Genomic DNA, 18,834 nt, shown 5'->3' on the forward strand with positions numbered 1-18,834 from the left:
ATTAATTATACATATTTTTATAATGTATATATTTATATTTTCCGATAAAAATACATAGACATATAGCGATATATAGGGAGATACATACATATAAGTTGATACGTACAAGTTTATAAGTAAATGAGATGTTTTTCCAATTAATACTTCTAAGAACTGAATGGAAAAAAAATCGTAAAGTTTAGATAAGTCCCACTGAGCTTTGTACTTAGATCCCTGTTTTCAGAGTCCAGATTGACAAGCATAACACCATCAACCCACCTGTACCAGGTTGAGCTTTCCATTTTGGCAGAAGAGATTGCATTCACGGGGGAATCTTATCTTTTATTGCAAAATCGTATCTCACATAAAAAGTACTGTTCAACAGAGTCATAGCGTTACTTGAGTCCTTTGTGCAACATCCTTCCCTAACATAGTTCAATAGGCAAAAGTTGAACAGAATAGAAAAGTTATGTAATTCTGTTTGTCTTTGACTGTAGAAAATAAAAAATTTGAAATGTCCACATTGCTGCAGCAATTTGCTCCCCTGTCACATGGGAGGTTCCATGGTGTAATGGTTAGCACTTTGGACTTTGAATCCAAGGATCCGAGTTCAAATCTCGGTGGGACCACTTTCATGACTTATGACCAAATCTTTTTCTGTCAAGTGTATTCATAAATATCATAAATCTAACACGGGTAGAGTGAAACATTAATTTATTGATTGTATTTTTAAAGTCTATTTGATGTGAGCAAATGATAGAACTTTTAGAAAACCTGGAAATAAAATGGCTCAAAATAATGAGACATTTTGTGAGCTGACTCTGTTTTCTCAACTCATCACAAGAGGCTGATGCAAGATATTACTTGTTTAAATCTTACTGTTATTGATAAGGGGAACAAGGAACTTTTTTAATTGGAAAGCCTTCATTAAAAGAAAACTTGAGGAATCAAATTGTGTATTTTGGGGACAGAAGAGATGAACTTTTAAATAACAATCTTGAAATTAAGACACACAGATATTTACACTCTGTTTTTCTAAAGTAGATCCATAACCACAAAGTAGAATCTTTCGAAAGACATGTCAAATGTATTAATCTGAATTCCTCTTTCAAAGAAATTCACAATTAAATGCACTGTGTAAGTTAAGAATGTTGTCAGATAAGAAATCAGCAAAATTAACTATCTTATTACTGATCATAAAGATGAGAAAGGAAAAGAACCTCTTGCTTAAATTGTGGATGGGAAAGAACAGTTTTTAGTTTTCAGCTTCAGTACTTATGTTTATGAATTTTTCATTTCTTTATATTGTATTATCGCTATCTAGATGGATATAGCCATCTGTACATAGATACATACTTATACGTTGATAAGTTACAGTATAAAACTTTGACGTTATGTTTTTCCAAGTCCAAATTCTAAGAAATTAGTGAAATATTAAATCTCATAATTCAAGCAGGTCCCACCGAGATTTGAACTCGGATCACTGGATTCAGAGTCCAGAGTGCTAACCATTACACCATGGAACCCTGCCATGCATGAAGGATTTTTCCATTGAGACAAAAGAGAGCGCATCAGTGCAGGGGCTTTTCTTACATTGATGAAAAGATAACTCAGTTGAATGCTCATAGTGTAAAGAGCTACAATGTGATTTGATTCTTTTCAGCTACATTCTCCATAACAGTGTTAAATGTGCAAACGTTTATCAGGACATGCAATTTACAAAATAATGATCATATTTGACTGAAGAATATTAAAACATTCTACATTTCCAAACTACTACATCCATTTCGCTGTCTCTCACATGGGTGGCTCCAAAGAGCAACGGTTGGCACTTTGGACTTTGCATGCAAAGGTACCAGTCCAATTCTTTGAGGTACTATTTTACTAATCTCAACCTTTTACATTTCTGTCATCTTTTGTTATTGATAGTTCCAATCCAATACCAGTAGGTTGAACGAGACAAATGTTGACTCCTTTCAAAATGTCCAACAGCTTGAACAAGTTACAGAAATACGAACTTTATAATACTTTTACATCAGATTCCTACACAAAATAGTGCGACATTACAAAATCCTATCCTGTTTTTCTCAAATGCATTTCAGAGGGCTGATTCCCAGCATTCCTTTTTGAAGATTTCTACACTATTGATAATGCGAATATAGCACATTTTGAAAGAGATGTGTTCTTAAATCAAACCTAGAGAACCACAATGACGGTATCATTCAGATAGTACAAATGTTTTTTGTATATTAGTATGGAAACTGTGAAATAAAACATTTCTCATGCTGATTTTCAACAGTCGATCTGCAATCATGAAATATAAGCTTTTGCTTGGAGGCCTCAAAGGTACTGATCTAATTTTCTTTTTTAGAATTATTCACAGATCGTATGATATGCTTTGTACAAATCAACTATGCTGTTAGATCAAAATTGATTAAAAAGTGACTATCTCAATTTCAGGACATATAGAAGAGGAAGGAGAAGAAGCTCATGTTTCAAATGCGGAGAGGCAACAACTGTTCTTTATTTTCACCTCTATTAATTATACATATTTTTATAATGTATATATTTATATTTTCCGATAAAAATACATAGACATATAGCGATATATAGGGAGATACATACATATAAGTTGATACGTACAAGTTTATAAGTAAATGAGATGTTTTTCCAATTAATACTTCTAAGAACTGAATGGAAAAAAAATCGTAAAGTTTAGATAAGTCCCACTGAGCTTTGTACTTAGATCCCTGTTTTCAGAGTCCAGATTGACAAGCATAACACCATCAACCCACCTGTACCAGGTTGAGCTTTCCATTTTGGCAGAAGAGATTGCATTCACGGGGGAATCTTATCTTTTATTGCAAAATCGTATCTCACATAAAAAGTACTGTTCAACAGAGTCATAGCGTTACTTGAGTCCTTTGTGCAACATCCTTCCCTAACATAGTTCAATAGGCAAAAGTTGAACAGAATAGAAAAGTTATGTAATTCTGTTTGTCTTTGACTGTAGAAAATAAAAAATTTGAAATGTCCACATTGCTGCAGCAATTTGCTCCCCTGTTACATGGGAGGTTCCATGGTGTAATGGTTAGCACTTTGGACTTTGAATCCAAGGATCCGAGTTCAAATCTCGGTGGGACCACTTTCATGACTTATGACCAAATCTTTTTCTGTCAAGTGTATTCATAAATATCATAAATCTAACACGGGTAGAGTGAAACATTAATTTATTGATTGTATTTTTAAAGTCTATTTGATGTGAGCAAATGATAGAACTTTTAGAAAACCTGGAAATAAAATGGCTCAAAATAATGAGACATTTTGTGAGCTGACTCTGTTTTCTCAACTCATCACAAGAGGCTGATGCAAGATATTACTTGTTTAAATCTTACTGTTATTGATAAGGGGAACAAGGAACTTTTTTAATTGGAAAGCCTTCATTAAAACAAAACTTGAGGAATCAAATTGTGTATTTTGGGGACAGAAGAGATGAACTTTTAAATAACAATCTTGAAATTAAGACACACAGATATTTACACTCTGTTTTTCTAAAGTAGATCCATAACCACAAAGTAGAATCTTTCGAAAGACATGTCAAATGTATTAATCTGAATTCCTCTTTCAAAGAAATTCACAATTAAATGCACTGTGTAAGTTAAGAATGTTGTCAGATAAGAAATCAGCAAAATTAACTATCTTATTACTGATCATAAAGATGAGAAAGGAAAAGAACCTCTTGCTTAAATTGTGGATGGGAAAGAACAGTTTTTAGTTTTCAGCTTCAGTACTTATGTTTATGAATTTTTCATTTCTTTATATTGTATTATCGCTATCTAGATGGATATAGCCATCTGTACATAGATACATACTTATACGTTGATAAGTTACACTATAAAACTTTGACGTTATGTTTTTCCAAGTCCAAATTCTAAGAAATTAGTGAAATATTAAATCTCATAATTCAAGTAGGTCCCACCGAGATTTGAACTCGGATCGCTGGATTCAGAGTCCAGAGTGCTAACCATTACACCATGGAACCCTGCCATACATGAGGGATTTTTCCATTGAGACAAAAGAGAGCGCATCAGTGCAGGGGCTTTTCTTACATTGATGAAAAGATAACTCAGTTGAATGCTCATAGTGTAAAGAGCTACAATGTGATTTGATTCTTTTCAGCTACATTCTCCATAACAGTGTTAAATGTGCAAACGTTTATCAGGACATGCAATTTACAAAATAATGATCATATTTGACTGAAGAATATTAAAACATTCTACATTTCCAAACTACTACAACCATTTCTCTGTCTCTCACATGGGTGGCTCCAAAGAGCAACGGTTGGCACTTTGGACTTTGCATGCAAAGGTACCAGTCCAATTCTTTGAGGTACTATTTTACTAATCTCAACCTTTTATATTTCTGTCATCTTTTGTTATTGATAGCTCCAATCCAATACCAGTAGGTTAAACGAGACAAATGTTGACTCCTTTCAAAATGTCCAACAGCTTGAACAAGTTACAGAAATACGAACTTTATAATACTTTTACATCAGATTCCTACACAAAATAGTGCGACATTACAAAATCCTATCCTGTTTTTCTCAAATGCATTTCAGAGGGCTGATTCCCAGCATTCCTTTTTGAAGATTTCTACACTATTGATAAGGCGAATATAGCACATTTTGAAAGAGATGTGTTCTTAAATCAAACCTAGAGAACCACAATGACGGTATCATTCAGATAGTACAAATGTTTTTTGTATATTAGTATGGAAATTGTGAAATAAAACATTTCTCATGCTGATTTTCAACAGTCGATCTGCAATCATGAAATATAAGCTTTTGCTTGGAGGCCTCAAAGGTACTGATCTAATTTTCTTTTTTAGAATTATTCACAGATCGTATGATATGCTTTGTACAAATCAACTATGCTGTTAGATCAAAATTGATTAAAAAGTGACTATCTCAATTTCAGGACATATAGAAGAGGAAGGAGAAGAAGCTCATGTTTCAAATGCGGAGAGGCAACAACTGTTCTTTATTTTCACCTCTATTAATTATACATATTTTTATAATGTATATATTTATATTTTCCGATAAAAATACATAGACATATAGCGATATATAGGGAGATACATACATATAAGTTGATACGTACAAGTTTATAAGTAAATGAGATGTTTTTCCAATTAATACTTCTAAGAACTGAATGGAAAAAAAATCGTAAAGTTTAGATAAGTCCCACTGAGCTTTGTACTTAGATCCCTGTTTTCAGAGTCCAGATTGACAAGCATAACACCATCAACCCACCTGTACCAGGTTGAGCTTTCCATTTTGGCAGAAGAGATTGCATTCACGGGGGAATCTTATCTTTTATTGCAAAATCTTATCTCACATAAAAAGTACTGTTCAACAGAGTCATAGCGTTACTTGAGTCCTTTGTGCAACATCCTTCCCTAACATAGTTCAATAGGCAAAAGTTGAACAGAATAGAAAAGTTATGTAATTCTGTTTGTCTTTGACTGTAGAAAATAAAAAATGTGAAATGTCCACATTGCTGCAGCAATTTGCTCCCCTGTCACATGGGAGGTTCCATGGTGTAATGGTTAGCACTTTGGACTTTGAATCCAAGGATCGGAGTTCAAATCTCGGTGGGACCACTTTCGTGACTTATGACCAAATCTTTTTCTGTCAAGTGTATTCATAAATATCATAAATCTAACACGGGTAGAGTGAAACATTAATTTATTGATTGTATTTTTAAAGTCTATTTGATGTGAGCAAATGATAGAACTTTTAGAAAACATGGAAATAAAATGGCTCAAAATAATGAGACATTTTGTGAGCTGACTCTGTTTTCTCAACTCATCACAAGAAGCTGATGCAAGATATTACTTGTTTAAATCGTACTGTTATTGATAAGGGGAACAAGGAACTTTTTAAATTGAAAGCCTTCATTAAAAGAAAACTTGAGGAATCAAATTGTGTATTTTGGGGACAGAAGAGATGAACTTTTAAATAACAATCTTGAAATTAAGACACACAGATATTTACACTCTGTTTTTCTAAAGTAGATCCATAACCACAAAGTAGAATCTTTCGAAAGACATGTCAAATGTATTAATCTGAATTCCTCTTTCAAAGAAATTCACAATTAAATGCACTGTGTAAGTTAAGAATGTTGTCAGATAAGAAATCAGCAAAATTAACTATCTTATTACTGATCATAAAGATGAGAAAGGAAAAGAACCTCTTGCATAAATTGTGGATGGGAAAGAACAGTTTTTAGTTTTCAGCTTCAGTACTTATGTTTATGAATAATTCATTTCTTTATATTGTATTATCGCTATCTAGATGGATATAGCCATCTGTACATAGATACATACTTATACGTTGATAAGTTTCAGTATAAAACTTTGACGTTATGTTTTTCCAAGTCCAAATTCTAAGAAATTAGTGAAATATTAAATCTCATAATTCAAGCAGGTCCCACCGAGATTTGAACTCGGATCACTGGATTCAGAGTCCAGAGTGCTAACCATTACACCATGGAACCCTGCCATGCATGAAGGATTTTTCCATTGAGACAAAAGAGAGCGCATCAGTGCAGGGGCTTTTCTTACATTGATGAAAAGATAACTCAGTTGAATGCTCATAGTGTAAAGAGCTACAATGTGATTTGATTCTTTTCAGCTACATTCTCCATAACAGTGTTAAATGTGCAAACGTTTATCAGGACATGCAATTTACAAAATAATGATCATATTTGACTGAAGAATATTAAAACATTCTACATTTCCAAACTACTACATCCATTTCGCTGTCTCTCACATGGGTGGCTCCAAAGAGCAACGGTTGGCACTTTGGACTTTGCATGCAAAGGTACCAGTCCAATTCTTTGAGGTACTATTTTACTAATCTCAACCTTTTACATTTCTGTCATCTTTTGTTATTGATAGTTCCAATCCAATACCAGTAGGTTGAACGAGACAAATGTTGACTCCTTTCAAAATGTCCAACAGCTTGAACAAGTTACAGAAATACGAACTTTATAATACTTTTACATCAGATTCCTACACAAAATAGTGCGACATTACAAAATCCTATCCTGTTTTTCTCAAATGCATTTCAGAGGGCTGATTCCCAGCATTCCTTTTTGAAGATTTCTACACTATTGATAAGGCGAATATAGCACATTTTGAAAGAGATGTGTTCTTAAATCAAACCTAGAGAACCACAATGACGGTATCATTCAGATAGTACAAATGTTTTTTGTATATTAGTATGGAAATTGTGAAATAAAACATTTCTCATGCTGATTTTCAACAGTCGATCTGCAATCATGAAATATAAGCTTTTGCTTGGAGGCCTCAAAGGTACTGATCTAATTTTCTTTTTTAGAATTATTCACAGATCGTATGATATGCTTTGTACAAATCAACTATGCTGTTAGATCAAAATTGATTAAAAAGTGACTATCTCAATTTCAGGACATATAGAAGAGGAAGGAGAAGAAGCTCATGTTTCAAATGCGGAGAGGCAACAACTGTTCTTTATTTTCACCTCTATTAATTATACATATTTTTATAATGTATATATTTATATTTTCCGATAAAAATACATAGACATATAGCGATATATAGGGAGATACATACATATAAGTTGATACGTACAAGTTTATAAGTAAATGAGATGTTTTTCCAATTAATACTTCTAAGAACTGAATGGAAAAAAAATCGTAAAGTTTAGATAAGTCCCACTGAGCTTTGTACTTAGATCCCTGTTTTCAGAGTCCAGATTGACAAGCATAACACCATCAACCCACCTGTACCAGGTTGAGCTTTCCATTTTGGCAGAAGAGATTGCATTCACGGGGGAATCTTATCTTTTATTGCAAAATCGTATCTCACATAAAAAGTACTGTTCAACAGAGTCATAGCGTTACTTGAGTCCTTTGTGCAACATCCTTCCCTAACATAGTTCAATAGGCAAAAGTTGAACAGAATAGAAAAGTTATGTAATTCTGTTTGTCTTTGACTGTAGAAAATAAAAAATTTGAAATGTCCACATTGCTGCAGCAATTTGCTCCCCTGTCACATGGGAGGTTCCATGGTGTAATGGTTAGCACTTTGGACTTTGAATCCAAGGATCCGAGTTCAAATCTCGGTGGGACCACTTTCATGACTTATGACCAAATCTTTTTCTGTCAAGTGTATTCATAAATATCATAAATCTAACACGGGTAGAGTGAAACATTAATTTATTGATTGTATTTTTAAAGTCTATTTGATGTGAGCAAATGATAGAACTTTTAGAAAACCTGGAAATAAAATGGCTCAAAATAATGAGACATTTTGTGAGCTGACTCTGTTTTCTCAACTCATCACAAGAGGCTGATGCAAGATATTACTTGTTTAAATCTTACTGTTATTGATAAGGGGAACAAGGAACTTTTTTAATTGGAAAGCCTTCATTAAAAGAAAACTTGAGGAATCAAATTGTGTATTTTGGGGACAGAAGAGATGAACTTTTAAATAACAATCTTGAAATTAAGACACACAGATATTTACACTCTGTTTTTCTAAAGTAGATCCATAACCACAAAGTAGAATCTTTCGAAAGACATGTCAAATGTATTAATCTGAATTCCTCTTTCAAAGAAATTCACAATTAAATGCACTGTGTAAGTTAAGAATGTTGTCAGATAAGAAATCAGCAAAATTAACTATCTTATTACTGATCATAAAGATGAGAAAGGAAAAGAACCTCTTGCTTAAATTGTGGATGGGAAAGAACAGTTTTTAGTTTTCAGCTTCAGTACTTATGTTTATGAATTTTTCATTTCTTTATATTGTATTATCGCTATCTAGATGGATATAGCCATCTGTACATAGATACATACTTATACGTTGATAAGTTACAGTATAAAACTTTGACGTTATGTTTTTCCAAGTCCAAATTCTAAGAAATTAGTGAAATATTAAATCTCATAATTCAAGCAGGTCCCACCGAGATTTGAACTCGGATCACTGGATTCAGAGTCCAGAGTGCTAACCATTACACCATGGAACCCTGCCATGCATGAAGGATTTTTCCATTGAGACAAAAGAGAGCGCATCAGTGCAGGGGCTTTTCTTACATTGATGAAAAGATAACTCAGTTGAATGCTCATAGTGTAAAGAGCTACAATGTGATTTGATTCTTTTCAGCTACATTCTCCATAACAGTGTTAAATGTGCAAACGTTTATCAGGACATGCAATTTACAAAATAATGATCATATTTGACTGAAGAATATTAAAACATTCTACATTTCCAAACTACTACATCCATTTCGCTGTCTCTCACATGGGTGGCTCCAAAGAGCAACGGTTGGCACTTTGGACTTTGCATGCAAAGGTACCAGTCCAATTCTTTGAGGTACTATTTTACTAATCTCAACCTTTTACATTTCTGTCATCTTTTGTTATTGATAGTTCCAATCCAATACCAGTAGGTTGAACGAGACAAATGTTGACTCCTTTCAAAATGTCCAACAGCTTGAACAAGTTACAGAAATACGAACTTTATAATACTTTTACATCAGATTCCTACACAAAATAGTGCGACATTACAAAATCCTATCCTGTTTTTCTCAAATGCATTTCAGAGGGCTGATTCCCAGCATTCCTTTTTGAAGATTTCTACACTATTGATAATGCGAATATAGCACATTTTGAAAGAGATGTGTTCTTAAATCAAACCTAGAGAACCACAATGACGGTATCATTCAGATAGTACAAATGTTTTTTGTATATTAGTATGGAAACTGTGAAATAAAACATTTCTCATGCTGATTTTCAACAGTCGATCTGCAATCATGAAATATAAGCTTTTGCTTGGAGGCCTCAAAGGTACTGATCTAATTTTCTTTTTTAGAATTATTCACAGATCGTATGATATGCTTTGTACAAATCAACTATGCTGTTAGATCAAAATTGATTAAAAAGTGACTATCTCAATTTCAGGACATATAGAAGAGGAAGGAGAAGAAGCTCATGTTTCAAATGCGGAGAGGCAACAACTGTTCTTTATTTTCACCTCTATTAATTATACATATTTTTATAATGTATATATTTATATTTTCCAATAAAAATACATAGACATATAGCGATATATAGGGAGATACATACATATAAGTTGATACGTACAAGTTTATAAGTAAATGAGATGTTTTTCCAATTAATACTTCTAAGAACTGAATGGAAAAAAAATCGTAAAGTTTAGATAAGTCCCACTGAGCTTTGTACTTAGATCCCTGTTTTCAGAGTCCAGATTGACAAGCATAACACCATCAACCCACCTGTACCAGGTTGAGCTTTCCATTTTGGCAGAAGAGATTGCATTCACGGGGGAATCTTATCTTTTATTGCAAAATCGTATCTCACATAAAAAGTACTGTTCAACAGAGTCATAGCGTTACTTGAGTCCTTTGTGCAACATCCTTCCCTAACATAGTTCAATAGGCAAAAGTTGAACAGAATAGAAAAGTTATGTAATTCTGTTTGTCTTTGACTGTAGAAAATAAAAAATTTGAAATGTCCACATTGCTGCAGCAATTTGCTCCCCTGTTACATGGGAGGTTCCATGGTGTAATGGTTAGCACTTTGGACTTTGAATCCAAGGATCCGAGTTCAAATCTCGGTGGGACCACTTTCATGACTTATGACCAAATCTTTTTCTGTCAAGTGTATTCATAAATATCATAAATCTAACACGGGTAGAGTGAAACATTAATTTATTGATTGTATTTTTAAAGTCTATTTGATGTGAGCAAATGATAGAACTTTTAGAAAACCTGGAAATAAAATGGCTCAAAATAATGAGACATTTTGTGAGCTGACTCTGTTTTCTCAACTCATCACAAGAGGCTGATGCAAGATATTACTTGTTTAAATCTTACTGTTATTGATAAGGGGAACAAGGAACTTTTTTAATTGGAAAGCCTTCATTAAAACAAAACTTGAGGAATCAAATTGTGTATTTTGGGGACAGAAGAGATGAACTTTTAAATAACAATCTTGAAATTAAGACACACAGATATTTACACTCTGTTTTTCTAAAGTAGATCCATAACCACAAAGTAGAATCTTTCGAAAGACATGTCAAATGTATTAATCTGAATTCCTCTTTCAAAGAAATTCACAATTAAATGCACTGTGTAAGTTAAGAATGTTGTCAGATAAGAAATCAGCAAAATTAACTATCTTATTACTGATCATAAAGATGAGAAAGGAAAAGAACCTCTTGCTTAAATTGTGGATGGGAAAGAACAGTTTTTAGTTTTCAGCTTCAGTACTTATGTTTATGAATTTTTCATTTCTTTATATTGTATTATCGCTATCTAGATGGATATAGCCATCTGTACATAGATACATACTTATACGTTGATAAGTTACAGTATAAAACTTTGACGTTATGTTTTTCCAAGTCCAAATTCTAAGAAATTAGTGAAATATTAAATCTCATAATTCAAGTAGGTCCCACCGAGATTTGAACTCGGATCGCTGCATTCAGAGTCCAGAGTGCTAACCATTACACCATGGAACCCTGCCATACATGAGGGATTTTTCCATTGAGACAAAAGAGAGCGCATCAGTGCAGGGGCTTTTCTTACATTGATGAAAAGATAACTCAGTTGAATGCTCATAGTGTAAAGAGCTACAATGTGATTTGATTCTTTTCAGCTACATTCTCCATAACAGTGTTAAATGTGCAAACGTTTATCAGGACATGCAATTTACAAAATAATGATCATATTTGACTGAAGAATATTAAAACATTCTACATTTCCAAACTACTACAACCATTTCTCTGTCTCTCACATGGGTGGCTCCAAAGAGCAACGGTTGGCACTTTGGACTTTGCATGCAAAGGTACCAGTCCAATTCTTTGAGGTACTATTTTACTAATCTCAACCTTTTATATTTCTGTCATCTTTTGTTATTGATAGCTCCAATCCAATACCAGTAGGTTGAACGAGACAAATGTTGACTCCTTTCAAAATGTCCAACAGCTTGAACAAGTTACAGAAATACGAACTTTATAATACTTTTACATCAGATTCCTACACAAAATAGTGCGACATTACAAAATCCTATCCTGTTTTTCTCAAATGCATTTCAGAGGGCTGATTCCCAGCATTCCTTTTTGAAGATTTCTACACTATTGATAAGGCGAATATAGCACATTTTGAAAGAGATGTGTTCTTAAATCAAACCTAGAGAACCACAATGACGGTATCATTCAGATAGTACAAATGTTTTTTGTATATTAGTATGGAAATTGTGAAATAAAACATTTCTCATGCTGATTTTCAACAGTCGATCTGCAATCATGAAATATAAGCTTTTGCTTGGAGGCCTCAAAGGTACTGATCTAATTTTCTTTTTTAGAATTATTCACAGATCGTATGATATGCTTTGTACAAATCAACTATGCTGTTAGATCAAAATTGATTAAAAAGTGACTATCTCAATTTCAGGACATATAGAAGAGGAAGGAGAAGAAGCTCATGTTTCAAATGCGGAGAGGCAACAACTGTTCTTTATTTTCACCTCTATTAATTATACATATTTTTATAATGTATATATTTATATTTTCCGATAAAAATACATAGACATATAGCGATATATAGGGAGATACATACATATAAGTTGATACGTACAAGTTTATAAGTAAATGAGATGTTTTTCCAATTAATACTTCTAAGAACTGAATGGAAAAAAAATCGTAAAGTTTAGATAAGTCCCACTGAGCTTTGTACTTAGATCCCTGTTTTCAGAGTCCAGATTGACAAGCATAACACCATCAACCCACCTGTACCAGGTTGAGCTTTCCATTTTGGCAGAAGAGATTGCATTCACGGGGGAATCTTATCTTTTATTGCAAAATCTTATCTCACATAAAAAGTACTGTTCAACAGAGTCATAGCGTTACTTGAGTCCTTTGTGCAACATCCTTCCCTAACATAGTTCAATAGGCAAAAGTTGAACAGAATAGAAAAGTTATGTAATTCTGTTTGTCTTTGACTGTAGAAAATAAAAAATGTGAAATGTCCACATTGCTGCAGCAATTTGCTCCCCTGTCACATGGGAGGTTCCATGGTGTAATGGTTAGCACTTTGGACTTTGAATCCAAGGATCGGAGTTCAAATCTCGGTGGGACCACTTTCGTGACTTATGACCAAATCTTTTTCTGTCAAGTGTATTCATAAATATCATAAATCTAACACGGGTAGAGTGAAACATTAATTTATTGATTGTATTTTTAAAGTCTATTTGATGTGAGCAAATGATAGAACTTTTAGAAAACATGGAAATAAAATGGCTCAAAATAATGAGACATTTTGTGAGCTGACTCTGTTTTCTCAACTCATCACAAGAAGCTGATGCAAGATATTACTTGTTTAAATCGTACTGTTATTGATAAGGGGAACAAGGAACTTTTTAAATTGAAAGCCTTCATTAAAAGAAAACTTGAGGAATCAAATTGTGTATTTTGGGGACAGAAGAGATGAACTTTTAAATAACAATCTTGAAATTAAGACACACAGATATTTACACTCTGTTTTTCTAAAGTAGATCCATAACCACAAAGTAGAATCTTTCGAAAGACATGTCAAATGTATTAATCTGAATTCCTCTTTCAAAGAAATTCACAATTAAATGCACTGTGTAAGTTAAGAATGTTGTCAGATAAGAAATCAGCAAAATTAACTATCTTATTACTGATCATAAAGATGAGAAAGGAAAAGAACCTCTTGCATAAATTGTGGATGGGAAAGAACAGTTTTTAGTTTTCAGCTTCAGTACTTATGTTTATGAATAATTCATTTCTTTATATTGTATTATCGCTATCTAGATGGATATAGCCATCTGTACATAGATACATACTTATGCGTTGATAAGTTTCAGTATAAAACTTTGACGTTATGTTTTTCCAAGTCCAAATTCTAAGAAATTAGTGAAATATTAAATCTCATAATTCAAGCAGGTCCCACCGAGATTTGAACTCGGATCACTGGATTCAGAGTCCAGAGTGATAACCATTACACCATGGAACCCTGCCATGCATGAAGGATTTTTCCATTGAGACAAAAGAGAGCGCATCAGTGCAGGGGCTTTTCTTACATTGATGAAAAGATAACTCAGTTGAATGCTCATAGTGTAAAGAGCTACAATGTGATTTGATTCTTTTCAGCTACATTCTCCATAACAGTGTTAAATGTGCAAACGTTTATCAGGACATGCAATTTACAAAATAATGATCATATTTGACTGAAGAATATTAAAACATTCTACATTTCCAAACTACTACATCCATTTCGCTGTCTCTCACATGGGTGGCTCCAAAGAGCAACGGTTGGCACTTTGGACTTTGCATGCAAAGGTACCAGTCCAATTCTTTGAGGTACTATTTTACTAATCTCAACCTTTTACATTTCTGTCATCTTTTGTTATTGATAGTTCCAATCCAATACCAGTAGGTTGAACGAGACAAATGTTGACTCCTTTCAAAATGTCCAACAGCTTGAACAAGTTACAGAAATACGAACTTTATAATACTTTTACATCAGATTCCTACACAAAATAGTGCGACATTACAAAATCCTATCCTGTTTTTCTCAAATGCATTTCAGAGGGCTGATTCCCAGCATTCCTTTTTGAAGATTTCTACACTATTGATAATGCGAATATAGCACATTTTGAAAGAGATGTGTTCTTAAATCAAACCTAGAGAACCACAATGACGGTATCATTCAGATAGTACAAATGTTTTTTGTATATTAGTATGGAAATTGTGAAATAAAACATTTCTCATGCTGATTTTCAACAGTCGATCTGCAATCATGAAATATAAGCTTTTGCTTGGAGGCCTCAAAGGTACTGATCTAATTTTCTTTTTTAGAATTATTCACAGATCGTATGATATGCTTTGTACAAATCAACTATGCTGTTAGATCAAAATTGATTAAAAAGTGACTATCTCAATTTCAGGACATATAGAAGAGGAAGGAGAAGAAGCTCATGTTTCAAATGCGGAGAGGCAACAACTGTTCTTTATTTTCACCTCTATTAATTATACATATTTTTATAATGTATATATTTATATTTTCCGATAAAAATACATAGACATATAGCGATATATAGGGAGATACATACATATAAGTTGATACGTACAAGTTTATAAGTAAATGAGATGTTTTTCCAATTAATACTTCTAAGAACTGAATGGAAAAAAAATCGTAAAGTTTAGATAAGTCCCACTGAGCTTTGTACTTAGATCCCTGTTTTCAGAGTCCAGATTGACAAGCATAACACCATCAACCCACCTGTACCAGGTTGAGCTTTCCATTTTGGCAGAAGAGATTGCATTCACGGGGGAATCTTATCTTTTATTGCAAAATCGTATCTCACATAAAAAGTACTGTTCAACAGAGTCATAGCGTTACTTGAGTCCTTTGTGCAACATCCTTCCCTAACATAGTTCAATAGGCAAAAGTTGAACAGAATAGAAAAGTTATGTAATTCTGTTTGTCTTTGACTGTAGAAAATAAAAAATTTGAAATGTCCACATTGCTGCAGCAATTTGCTCCCCTGTTACATGGGAGGTTTCATGGTGTAATGGTTAGCACTTTGGACTTTGAATCCAAGGATCCGAGTTCAAATCTCGGTGGGACCACTTTCATGACTTATGACCAAATCTTTTTCTGTCAAGTGTATTCATAAATATCATAAATCTAACACGGGTAGAGTGAAACATTAATTTATTGATTGTATTTTTAAAGTCTATTTGATGTGAGCAAATGATAGAACTTTTAGAAAACCTGGAAATAAAATGGCTCAAAATAATGAGACATTTTGTGAGCTGACTCTGTTTTCTCAACTCATCACAAGAGGCTGATGCAAGATATTACTTGTTTAAATCTTACTGTTATTGATAAGGGGAACAAGGAACTTTTTTAATTGGAAAGCCTTCATTAAAAGAAAACTTGAGGAATCAAATTGTGTATTTTGGGGACAGAAGAGATGAACTTTTAAATAACAATCTTGAAATTAAGACACACAGATATTTACACTCTGTTTTTCTAAAGTAGATCCATAACCACAAAGTAGAATCTTTCGAAAGACATGTCAAATGTATTAATCTGAATTCCTCTTTCAAAGAAATTCACAATTAAATGCACTGTGTAAGTTAAGAATGTTGTCAGATAAGAAATCAGCAAAATTAACTATCTTATTACTGATCATAAAGATGAGAAAGGAAAAGAACCTCTTGCTTAAATTGTGGATGGGAAAGAACAGTTTTTAGTTTTCAGCTTCAGTACTTATGTTTATGAATTTTTCATTTCTTTATATTGTATTATCGCTATCTAGATGGATATAGCCATCTGTACATAGATACATACTTATACGTTGATAAGTTACAGTATAAAACTTTGACGTTATGTTTTTCCAAGTCCAAATTCTAAGAAATTAGTGAAATATTAAATCTCATAATTCAAGTAGGTCCCACCGAGATTTGAACTCGGATCGCTGGATTCAGAGTCCAGAGTGCTAACCATTACACCATGGAACCCTGCCATACATGAGGGATTTTTCCATTGAGACAAAAGAGAGCGCATCAGTGCAGGGGCTTTTCTTACATTGATGAAAAGATAACTCAGTTGAATGCTCATAGTGTAAAGAGCTACAATGTGATTTGATTCTTTTCAGCTACATTCTCCATAACAGTGTTAAATGTGCAAACGTTTATCAGGACATGCAATTTACAAAATAATGATCATATTTGACTGAAGAATATTAAAACATTCTACATTTCCAAACTACTACAACCATTTCTCTGTCTCTCACATGGGTGGCTCCAAAGAGCAACGGTTGGCACTTTGGACTTTGCATGCAAAGGTACCAGTCCAATTCTTTGAGGTACTATTTTACTAATCTCAACCTTTTATATTTCTGTCATCTTTTGTTATTGATAGCTCCAATCCAATACCAGTAGGTTGAACGAGACAAATGTTGACTCCTTTCAAAATGTCCAACAGCTTGAACAAGTTACAGAAATACGAACTTTATAATACTTTTACATCAGATTCCTACACAAAATAGTGCGACATTACAAAATCCTATCCTGTTTTTCTCAAATGCATTTCAGAGGGCTGATTCCCAGCATTCCTTTTTGAAGATTTCTACACTATTGATAAGGCGAATATAGCACATTTTGAAAGAGATGTGTTCTTAAATCAAACCTAGAGAACCACAATGACGGTATCATTCAGATAGTACAAATGTTTTTTGTATATTAGTATGGAAATTGTGAAATAAAACATTTCTCATGCTGATTTTCAACAGTCGATCTGCAATCATGAAATATAAGCTTTTGCTTGGAGGCCTCAAAGGTACTGATCTAATTTTCTTTTTTAGAATTATTCACAGATCGTATGATATGCTTTGTACAAATCAACTATGCTGTTAGATCAAAATTGATTAAAAAGTGACTATCTCAATTTCAGGACATATAGAAGAGGAAGGAGAAGAAGCTCATGTTTCAAATGCGGAGAGGCAACAACTGTTCTTTATTTTCACCTCTATTAATTATACATATTTTTATAATGTATATATTTATATTTTCCGATAAAAATACATAGACATATAGCGATATATAGGGAGATACATACATATAAGTTGATACGTACAAGTTTATAAGTAAATGAGATGTTTTTCCAATTAATACTTCTAAGAACTGAATGGAAAAAAAATCGTAAAGTTTAGATAAGTCCCACTGAGCTTTGTACTTAGATCCCTGTTTTCAGAGTCCAGATTGACAAGCATAACACCATCAACCCACCTGTACCAGGTTGAGCTTTCCATTTTGGCAGAAGAGATTGCATTCACGGGGGAATCTTATCTTTTATTGCAAAATCGTATCTCACATAAAAAGTACTGTTCAACAGAGTCATAGCGTTACTTGAGTCCTTTGTGCAACATCCTTCCCTAACATAGTTCAATAGGCAAAAGTTGAACAGAATAGAAAAGTTATGTAATTCTGTTTGTCTTTGACTGTAGAAAATAAAAAATTTGAAATGTCCACATTGCTGCAGCAATTTGCTCCCCTGTCACATGGGAGGTTCCATGGTGTAATGGTTAGCACTTTGGACTTTGAATCCAAGGATCCGAGTTCAAATCTCGGTGGGACCACTTTCATGACTTATGACCAAATCTTTTTCTGTCAAGTGTATTCATAAATATCATAAATCTAACACGGGTAGAGTGAAACATTAATTTATTGATTGTATTTTTAAAGTCTATTTGATGTGAGCAAATGATAGAACTTTTAGAAAACCTGGAAATAAAATGGCTCAAAATAATGAGACATTTTGTGAGCTGACTCTGTTTTCTCAACTCATCACAAGAGGCTGATGCAAGATATTACTTGTTTAAATCTTACTGTTATTGATAAGGGGAACAAGGAACTTTTTTAATTGGAAAGCCTTCATTAAAAGAAAACTTGAGGAATCAAATTGTGTATTTTGGGGACAGAAGAGATGAACTTTTAAATAACAATCTTGAAATTAAGACACACAGATATTTACACTCTGTTTTTCTAAAGTAGATCCATAACCACAAAGTAGAATCTTTCGAAAGACATGTCAAATGTATTAATCTGAATTCCTCTTTCAAAGAAATTCACAATTAAATGCACTGTGTAAGTTAAGAATGTTGTCAGATAAGAAATCAGCAAAATTAACTATCTTATTACTGATCATAAAGATGAGAAAGGAAAAGAACCTCTTGCTTAAATTGTGGATGGGAA

The 18,834-nt window shown here is 33.2% G+C and overlaps 12 non-coding genes across 12 annotated transcripts; 6 read left to right on the forward strand and 6 right to left on the reverse strand.

Annotated features, from left to right (window-relative positions):
- The first annotated feature begins 536 nt into the window (after positions 1–536).
- TRNAQ-UUG (transfer RNA glutamine (anticodon UUG)) lies at positions 537–608 on the forward strand. The gene has a single exon. It is a non-coding gene; the product is annotated as a tRNA-Gln (tRNA).
- An 825-nt stretch (positions 609–1,433) lies between these two features.
- Positions 1,434–1,505, reverse strand: TRNAQ-CUG (transfer RNA glutamine (anticodon CUG)). The gene has a single exon. It is a non-coding gene; the product is annotated as a tRNA-Gln (tRNA).
- A 1,547-nt stretch (positions 1,506–3,052) lies between these two features.
- Positions 3,053–3,124, forward strand: TRNAQ-UUG (transfer RNA glutamine (anticodon UUG)). The gene has a single exon. It is a non-coding gene; the product is annotated as a tRNA-Gln (tRNA).
- Positions 3,125–3,949: 825 nt separating this feature from the next.
- Positions 3,950–4,021, reverse strand: TRNAQ-CUG (transfer RNA glutamine (anticodon CUG)). Its single transcript has one exon. It is a non-coding gene; the product is annotated as a tRNA-Gln (tRNA).
- A 2,443-nt stretch (positions 4,022–6,464) lies between these two features.
- TRNAQ-CUG (transfer RNA glutamine (anticodon CUG)) lies at positions 6,465–6,536 on the reverse strand. The gene has a single exon. It is a non-coding gene; the product is annotated as a tRNA-Gln (tRNA).
- A 1,547-nt stretch (positions 6,537–8,083) lies between these two features.
- TRNAQ-UUG (transfer RNA glutamine (anticodon UUG)) lies at positions 8,084–8,155 on the forward strand. Its single transcript has one exon. It is a non-coding gene; the product is annotated as a tRNA-Gln (tRNA).
- Positions 8,156–8,980: 825 nt separating this feature from the next.
- TRNAQ-CUG (transfer RNA glutamine (anticodon CUG)) lies at positions 8,981–9,052 on the reverse strand. Its single transcript has one exon. It is a non-coding gene; the product is annotated as a tRNA-Gln (tRNA).
- A 1,547-nt stretch (positions 9,053–10,599) lies between these two features.
- Positions 10,600–10,671, forward strand: TRNAQ-UUG (transfer RNA glutamine (anticodon UUG)). The gene has a single exon. It is a non-coding gene; the product is annotated as a tRNA-Gln (tRNA).
- Positions 10,672–14,011: 3,340 nt separating this feature from the next.
- Positions 14,012–14,083, reverse strand: TRNAQ-CUG (transfer RNA glutamine (anticodon CUG)). The gene has a single exon. It is a non-coding gene; the product is annotated as a tRNA-Gln (tRNA).
- Positions 14,084–15,630: 1,547 nt separating this feature from the next.
- TRNAQ-UUG (transfer RNA glutamine (anticodon UUG)) lies at positions 15,631–15,702 on the forward strand. The gene has a single exon. It is a non-coding gene; the product is annotated as a tRNA-Gln (tRNA).
- Positions 15,703–16,527: 825 nt separating this feature from the next.
- Positions 16,528–16,599, reverse strand: TRNAQ-CUG (transfer RNA glutamine (anticodon CUG)). Its single transcript has one exon. It is a non-coding gene; the product is annotated as a tRNA-Gln (tRNA).
- Positions 16,600–18,146: 1,547 nt separating this feature from the next.
- TRNAQ-UUG (transfer RNA glutamine (anticodon UUG)) lies at positions 18,147–18,218 on the forward strand. The gene has a single exon. It is a non-coding gene; the product is annotated as a tRNA-Gln (tRNA).
- The last annotated feature ends 616 nt before the right edge of the window (positions 18,219–18,834 follow it).

Source organism: Lissotriton vulgaris, chromosome 4_1, assembly GCF_964263255.1.
Source record: "Lissotriton vulgaris chromosome 4_1, aLisVul1.2, whole genome shotgun sequence".
Taxonomy (NCBI): domain Eukaryota; kingdom Metazoa; phylum Chordata; class Amphibia; order Caudata; family Salamandridae; genus Lissotriton; species Lissotriton vulgaris.